Here is an 8,193-nt window from a genome sequence, read left to right on the forward strand (position 1 = left end):
TCATTATATTTTTTATAATTATTTTAATAATTATATTTTCTAATTTAAAATTGAATTTATTATAATAAAATATTATATTTTATTATATAATTTAATATAAAAATAAATAAATTTATTTATTTTTTATTTACAAAGAACGAACTGCTAATAAAGAGATTTATAGTTCGAGAATAAAATAAAATTAATTATTTCATTAAATATATATATATAAATAATTATTTTAATATTATATTAATTATCTAAACTACCTGAAAAATATAAAATTTTATTAATTGTTTATCATTATGATAATTGAACTCAACTGTAACATCCAACATTTTATTATTTTTATTTTTATTAATTATTTTTATATAAATATAATTATTATTTATATGATTTTAATTTAATTTATTTAATTTAAGTTTGATTTAATGAAAATAATAATAATAAGGGTAAAAAAAAATTAGTTAGGGATTTAATTGAAAATAATTTTGGAGAAAAATGGTGAAAATTTGGATTTTGGGGGTATTTAGAAAGAAAAATAAAAAACCGGGGGTCAAAATACAATTTAAAAAAGTTACGCCACGTTAGTTGCCCAGTCAGCAGTCCCGACCAACCAGTACGCGCCAGGTGGCAGAGGCGCTGACGCAGGAGGCCACACTGGGGGAGCCACGTGGGCGATCCGCGTGCCCGTGATCGAACAGCTGAGATTCGTTCCCGCGCGCATGGACGGTTCAGATTCACTTCATATTTAATCGCGATCAGACGGTCCAGATTAAAAGTGATTGACAGCCCATATCAAAAGCGAATGGGTATAAATAACCCCATCCGCACCCAAACCCTAACCCTAGCCGCCAGAGCCCCTCGCCGGAGAAGACAGCTCAGCCACTAAGGAGCCAACCACCGCCACCCGCCACCGTACTGGAGCAATTTCTGACCGCCAAACGAGGTAAAAAATTTTCCTATTGCATGAAATTCAATTTTAAACCCACCATGGCCAAATCGGAGTGAAAGAACTGGCTGATTGGCCGGAAAACCCCACTGAAGCTCGGCGGCGTCGTCACAGGGTGTTTCAAAAAATGTCTCCGATGAGGCCCTTCCCGATTCCCGTTCGATGTGATTTTTTCACCATTGTGACCACCATTTGCTTCTCTACAGGTTGACTGAAGCAAAATACCCAACCACAATGCGAGTCGGATGAGCCGCCACACTAGAGAGCCCCACCGCCGGTGAGTTTCAGTTTTCTACATTTTTTCGACCCACCGAGGGCTCTAAGTATATTTTCTCGCAGGAACCGGTGCAAGTTCGGCTGAATCCGACTGAAAATGGCCAACCCGAGGCGAATTGCCGCCGTGGGCAGCGCTGCCGTCGCCGGAGCACGGCTGAGCCGCCCTGCCAGAATTCTGAAATTGGTCGAGTAGGCCCTGGGTTTGATTTTTGGGTTATTTGGGACACTTGTAGGTACCGTAAGTGCGTTTCAGTTCCCGAAAGAAAATTCAGGGAACCTAGAGACCGCTCGTATGCGCCGTAACCATCTAGTTTTCAACGTCGAATCAGTTAAAGACCCCTCACCCTATTTCCTATCATGGAATTGAAGTTTGAATAAATGATAATACTGTATTTTGTACAAATTAAATAGATATGCATAATTAATTACGGATTGCTAATGGAGCCCGAACCAGACATTATTCTCTGTCGATTCCTATTTGATTTATTTTACAGTTTAGATGTATTATGGTATCTGGTTTATCTTTTCTATAGTTTTAAACGTATGTATCATTGCTTACTTTACTACCATTTGATTTTGGGAATCTAATATATGATTGCATTGTTGGATGCACGTTACTTGTTTATGTATTTATGTTTGATTTGGTGACGGAGACTAAGGACAAATAGGAATAGGATGTGATCTGATAAATGGATAAGATGACAGTCTCATTAGATATCCTAGGAGATGGTGGACGAACTGGGTTCATAGGGAACCCTACCGTGAACGTTGTCTCATACCGGACGGGGTATGGAGACTTGGTCATTTGGCGCTCATACCGGACGGGGTATGGGGACGACCCGTTTCACCCTCATACCGGATGAGGTATTGAGATATAATATTTTAGCGCTCATACCGGACGGGGTATGGGGACGACCCTAGAATTAATATTGTTAAAATAAAGGGTTCACGTGTAGCGGGGACACCCCTATGGATCCCAATGAAATAAGAAATAATGATGATTAGTTATTGTTAATGAATATGAATTTATGATATGTTCTATGTTACTGATTCTGCATGAAGTTATGATCTGTATGATGTTATTGTCTCTATAAATTGTTTTCACAGATTCTCCAAGGGTAAGAAAAAGGAAAAATGATTTTAATTTTAGTGAATGTATTGGTTTAAAATTTGTGTTTCATTGGTTGTTTTTGGTTTTCTACCAACCTTTACTTCTGTGACGACGATATATTGTGATGTCCTTACTGGGTTAGTGTAGCTCACCTTTTATTTAACCAATTCAGATTGGGAGGACCCAGTTCCCGAGCCCGATCTGCAAGAAGGTTACGAGTAGATGTTAGATACTTTATAGTTTCCTTTATTTTTTTTTATTTTACGTATTTCTTTCAGAAAATTTATTCCATGATGTTTGTTAATACTTTTGAGTTATCGTGTAAGGGATATTAACCTTAACCTTTATTTCACTTCCGTACTCAAATTATTATCTGCATTTATTTTTAAATTTCCGGAGTCGTTACAGTTGATATCAGAGCCGCGTTCCTCGGACCCATCCCTTACACAATAATACTTAGAGAAACACCAAACAATGAATTATCACTCAACCATTTCTTGTGAAATGCAAGTACAGAGAGATGAGAAGATGAAGACCCCCACTAAACCGAGCAACCCGGGAGGGTTCGCTCAGGAAAGATGTGGACAAGATATTTGAGATGTTAGAAAGACTCATTGTGGCCCAGTAGGGCCGAGAGGAGAGGAGGGAGCTACCTGACCCTCCCCCGCTGCCACAGGTTGAGCCACCATTGCAGCAAGAGGATCTTGAGCCACCTCGGTACGACCCTGCTCCTCCATAATATCACCCGGTACCACCACCACAGTATAATCCGGTACCCCCATCGTATCAACAAGTTACCACCATAAGGCCCATCAGTCTACCATCAGCCTGGCCCAGTCCCTTTTCCACGGGACCCAGTTCCTCTCACGATTGACCCAAGTTATATAGAGAGGTACAAAAGACTAAACTCATCCACTTTTACAGGGGGATCCTCTTTTGAAGATGTTGAGTACTGGTTGGCAGAGACATAGAAGGCCTTCAAGACCTTAGGGGTGACTTCTGAGCAGAAGGTCACCCTTGCTACCTACATACTAGTGGGATAAGCAGACCGTTGGTGGGAACTCAAGCAGACCACCCTGCCCGTTCTAGTTACTTGGGAACAGTTCCTAGCAGTCTTTCATGCAGAATACCTCCCAGAGCATCTCTGACATCTGAAGGAGATGGAGTTCGTCCACTTGGTCTAGGGGAACATGACTGTGTCAGAATATGCTCGTAAGTTCCTGGAGTTGGGCCGATACTCCCTTGAGAAGCTGTTGGATGAGGGCACGAAGGCTAAGAGATTCCAGTGGGGCGTCCACCCAGAGATCATGCAACATTTATTCGTGTTGGAGCTCAAGACCTATTCGGCCGTTCTGGCCAAGGTACAGCTGGTGGAGAGGAGCTTCCACACCCTCCCTCAGGCAGCAGGGAACCTCAGACCCTCAGCTCCACCCTGCAGACCAGCACCTACTGTGTCTGTCCAACAGAACAAGAGGCTCAAGCCGGTGATCCAAGCTCCCCCTCAGGCTCCAGTGGTAGGACATGGTAAGATTTGTCAACATTGTGGCAGGGATCACAGGGACTGACCCTGCTACCACCTCAACAGCATCTGTCGTATATGTGGTAGTGCCCAACATTATGTGAGGGAGTGCCCAAGGAACCAGAATCAGGGCAGACCTCCTATTTAGGCCAGAGGTTACAACCTCACCCAACAGAATGCCGAAGCTGACCCGGACGTGATACAGGGTATGTACACTATCTGTAACCATCTTGCTCATGTTTTGATTGACACTGATGCATCACATTCATTTTTTTCACCTGTTTTTGCATAAAAATTTAATGTATTACCTGATAAATTTGATTCAATGTAATTTGTGTCTACTGCTGGGAGTGTAACATTATTGGAAGAAGTTGTCTATAGGGCTTATGACGTAGAAATAGCAAATAGGAAACTAAGTGTAGACCTAATAGAATTAGACACAGAGGATTTTGATGTAATTTTATGGATGAATTGGCTAGCGGCGTATCACGCTACTGTAGACTGTTTTAGCAAGAATGTTGTATTTAATCCTCCTAATGAGGAGCCATTTATAAATTTATAAAATCATTTAGTACTTATTCTTTGATGACAACTTTTCTTATTCGTCAAGTACCTTAACCTTGCTGTTTTCTCTAACTAGACAAACTTAAGAAAGAGAATTGTATTCAAGATATTATGGTAGTCCGAGACTTTCCAGATGTATTTTTAGATAAACTGCCCAGACTACCAGTGGACAGGAAAGTTGAGTTCACCATAGATCTACAACTAGACACCCAGCCTATTTCGGTTACTCCTTACTGCATGAGCTGCGCTGAGATGGAGGAGTTGAGGAAACAAAACAATGAATTGTAAGACAGTGGTTTTATCAAACATAGTGTTTCTCCTTAGGGTGCTGAAGTCACTTTTACCAGAAAGAGAGATGGAACGTTGAAACTATGTATTAATTACGGAGGATTGAATAGGGTCACAATCAAGAGCAAGTATCCTCTTCCCAGGGTTGATGACGTCTTCGATCAGTTACAGGGTGCGCAGGTCTTCTCCAAAATAGACCTGCGATCAGGTTACCATCAGGTGAAAATAAGGATAGAAAGACATCCCCAATACGGCTTTTCGAACCAAGTACGGACACTAGAAGTTCCTGGTCATGCCATTTGGGCTAACCAAAGCCCCAGCCATCTTCATGGATCTAATGAACAAGGTCTTCAGATAATTCTTAAATCAATTTGTTATCGTGTTCATCAATGACATCCTGGTCTATTCAAAAAGTAAAGAGGAACATGTTCACCATCTAGCTGAGGTTTTGCAGGTTCTCAGAAGAAAAAAGTTGTATACAAAGTTAAGTAAGTGTGGATTTTAACTTGAGTAGACCACCTTTCTGGGACACATCATATCAAAGAATGGAGTATCAGTAAATCCTGAAAAGGTTGAAGTGGTGCTTGGCTGAGAGAAATTGACATCAGTTAAAGAAATTCGTAACTTTATGTGAATGGAGGGCTATTACCGCAGGTTTGTTGAAGGATTTTCTAGTTTAGCTGCTCCCCTAACCCGACTCACCAAGAAGAATTCCAAGTTTGAGTGGAATGAGGACTGTAAAAGAAGTTTTTCAGAACTAAAGAAGTGGCTGAATACTGTATCTGTGCTGGCTTTACCGAGTGAATCAAGGGGATATACAGTTTACAGTGATACCTCCTATCTAGGCCTGACTAGTGTTCTAATGCAGCATATGAAGGTCATAGCCTATAGGTCCAGACAGTTAAATAGTCATGAGAAAAATTATCCCACCCATGACTTAGAACTTGCCGCAATCATACACGTCGTGAAGACTTGGCGTCATTATTTATATGGAGAGACCTTTCAGATTTATACCGATCACAAGAGTTTAAAAACATATTCACTCAAAAGAATCTCAACATGCGTCAGAGAATGTGGATAGAACTTCTTAAGGACTATGATTGTGACATCTTGTACCATCTGGGTAAGGGTAATGTAATAGCTGATGCACTCAGTAGAAAAAGTACAGGTATTTTAGTTCATTTGATGGTTTCAAAATGCAGGAAAATTAGGGCCACACAACAGGTTCGACTTCAGGACTTGAGGAGAGTCACATGTTTGGGTCATCTGACCGTCCAGCCTGAGTTAATCCAGAGAATAAGGAAAACTCAGTCAGCTGATCTCGCCCTAGTAACCCTCGAGAACGATGCAGAACAGGGAGTTAGCTCAGAATTCTAAGTCTCCGTCGATGGGTTACTCTGATTCCAAGACAAGGTGTGTGTTCCAGGTGACAGTGAGTTAAAAAGAGACATTATGACAGAGGCCCATAACTCAAAGTTTGTCATGCATCCCGGAAGCACTAAAATGTACCAAAGCATGCGACCCCAGTTTTGGTGGAATGGGATGAAAAGAGATATAGCTGACTTTGTGTCTAAATGTTTGGTATGTCAGCAGGTCAAGGCAGAGCATCAGTGCCCAGGCGGGTTACTTCAATCATTACCGATCCCGGAGTAGATGTGGGAACATATCACCATAGGCTTCGTGACAGGGTTACCTAAGGCACGCTCAGGATATGATGTCATCTGGGTAATTATTGACCGACTTACCAAGTCTTTCCACTTCTTGGCCATCAAGATGACCGATCCCTTGGACAAGTTAGTAAGAATGTATATCAGAAAAATAGTCAGATTGCATGGAGTCTCGGTGATAGTGGTGTCCGACAGAGACCCCAAGTTCACTTCTCGATTTTGGAATAGTTTTCAACAAGCCATGGGAACGAAGTTGTCCCTCAGTACTGCCTTCCATCCTCAGACTGACGGACAGTCAAAAAGGACAATCCGTACACTTGAGGATATACTTTGAGCTTGTGTCCTTGACTCTGGGGGCCATTGAGACGACCATCTACCCTTGATAGAGTTCGCCTACAACAACAGCTACCAAACAAATATTTGCATGGCTCCGTATGAGGCATTATATGGGCGCCCATGCATATCGTCGATTTGTTGGGAAGAAGTGGGCGATAGAAAATTATTCGGCCCGAAGCTGGCAGGGGAGATTGCATCTAAAATAGTTAAGATTAAGAAGAACATTCAGACGGCTCAGAACAAGCAGAAGAGTTATGAGGACACCCGGAGGAGAGATTTGGTGTTTGAGGAAGGCGACTGGATGTTCCTTAAGGTCACTCCTTTTAAGGAAATCAGTAGGTTCGAAAAGATGGGAAAACTGAACCCCCGATTTATTAGACCATTTGAAGTCTTAAACAGGATTAGTACTGCCGCCTACAGACTAGCACTACCTCCAGAACTTTCGAAGGTCCACAATGTGTTTCATGTGTCCATGCTACGCAAGTACAACCCGAACCCCTCTTATGTCTTGACCCATGAACCTCTTCCACTACAGGAGGATTTATCCTATGAGGAAGTATCAGTCGGCATTGCGGATTGAAAGAGCATATTACTCCGCAACCGGGAGATACCCTTTATAAAGGTTATATGGCAGAACCACACACCAAGGGAGGCCACATAGGAGTTAAAATCAGACTTTATGGTCCAATACCCCCAGCTGTTCGATCGAGAGTAAGAAGCAAATTTGAGGGACCAAATTTCTTTTAAAGGGGGGAGAGTTGTAACGTCCAACATTTCATTATTTTTTATTTTTATTAATTATTTTTTTTTATAAATATAATTATTATTTATATAATTTTATTTTAATTTATTTAATTTAAATTTGATTTAATAATAATAATAATAATAATAAGGATAAAAAAATTGGTTAGGGATTTAATTGAAAATAATTTTGGAAAAAATGGGTGAAATTTTAGATTCTTAGGGTATTTTTGAAAGAAAAATCAGAAACTGGTGGTCAAAATACAATTTAAAAAAGTTACGCCACGTCAGCTGCCCAGTCAGCAGCCCCGACCAACCAGGACGCCATAAGTGGCAGAGGTGTTGATGTAGGAGGCCACACGGGAGGAGCCACGTGAGCGATCCGCGTGCACACGATCGAATGGCTGAGATTTGTTCCCGCTCGCACGGACGGCCCAGATCAAAAATACGCATAAAAGACCCAAATTCACTCCCCATTCAATCACAATCGGACGGTCCAAATTAAAAGCGATGGACGGTCCAGATCAAAAGCGGATGGGTATAAATAACCTCATCCGCACCCAAACCTTAACCTTAGCCGCCAGAGCCCCTCGCTGGAGAAGACAGCCCAGCCGCGAAGGAGTCGACCGCCGCCGTACCGGAGCAATTTCCGATCACCAAACGAGGTAAAAAATTCTCCTCTTACACAAAATTCAATTTTAAACCCACCCATGACCAAATCGGAGTGATAGAATCTGCCGATTGGCTGAAAAATGTCAAC

This window comes from Carica papaya, chromosome 5 (genome assembly GCF_054855325.1).
Source record: "Carica papaya isolate Zhongbai chromosome 5, ASM5485532v1, whole genome shotgun sequence".
Taxonomy (NCBI): Eukaryota; Viridiplantae; Streptophyta; class Magnoliopsida; order Brassicales; family Caricaceae; genus Carica; species Carica papaya.